The sequence below is a fragment of the Lupinus angustifolius genome, chromosome LG09 (assembly GCF_001865875.1).
Source record: "Lupinus angustifolius cultivar Tanjil chromosome LG09, LupAngTanjil_v1.0, whole genome shotgun sequence".
NCBI lineage: Eukaryota > Viridiplantae > Streptophyta > Magnoliopsida > Fabales > Fabaceae > Lupinus > Lupinus angustifolius.
The window spans coordinates 18070649-18071756 of record NC_032017.1 but is presented as its reverse complement, the minus strand read 5'-3'; positions in this window follow the sequence as shown (position 1 = coordinate 18071756).

The window sequence follows — 1108 nt, the reverse complement described above, 5'->3', positions numbered from 1 at the left end:
CCTTATCCTAACCCTAACCCTAACCGTAATCCTAATCCTAATCCTAATCCTGATCATGATCCTTATACTTATCCTTATCCTGATCCTGATCTTGATCCAGATCCTTATCTTGATCCTGATCCGGATCCTAATCCTGATCCGGATCCTGATCCTGATTCTGATCTGATCCTAATCCTCATTCTAATCCTGATCCTGATCCTTATCCTAATCCTGATCATGATCCTCATCCTTATCCTGATCCTAATCATGATCCTGATCCTCATCCTAATCCCAATCCTAATCCTAACCTTAATCCTAACCTAATCCTGCTCCTGATCCTGATCCTGATCCTATTCCTAATCCTGAACCTAATCCTAATCCTCATCTTAATCCTAATCCTAATCCTAAGTCGAATCCTAATCCTAATCCTAATCCTAATCCAAATCCTTATCCAAATCTTAATTCGAACCCGAACCCTGATCCTGAACCTGGTCCTGATCCTCATCCTAATCCTAATCCTGATCCTGATCATGATCCGGATCTTGATTCTCATCCTGATCCTGATCCTCATCCAAATCCTGATCCTCATCCTAATCCTAATCCTAATCCAAATCCTTATCCATATCCATATCCTTTTCCTAACCCTAATCCTTACCCTAATCATAATCCTAATCTTAATCATAATCGTAATCATAATCCTAATCCAAATGCTTATCCTAATCTTACTTCGAACTCGAATCCTAATTCGTATCCTAATCCTAATCATGATCCTCATCCTAATCCCAATCCTAATCCTAATCTTAATCCTAGCCTAATCCTGATCCTGATCCTGGTCCTAATCCTAATCCTAATCCTAATATTCATCCTAATCCTAATCCTAATCCATATCCTTATCCTAACCCTAACCCTAATCGTAATCCTAATTCTAATCCTAATCTTTATCTTAATTTTCATTCGAACCTGAATCCTTACCTGTATCCTAATCCTAATCCTAATCCTGATCCTGATCCCTATCCTAATCCTAATCTTAATCCTAACTTTATCCTCATCCTGATCCTGATCCTAATGCTGATCCCAATCCTAATCCTAATCCTCATCCTAATCCTAATCCTAATCCTCATCCTAATCC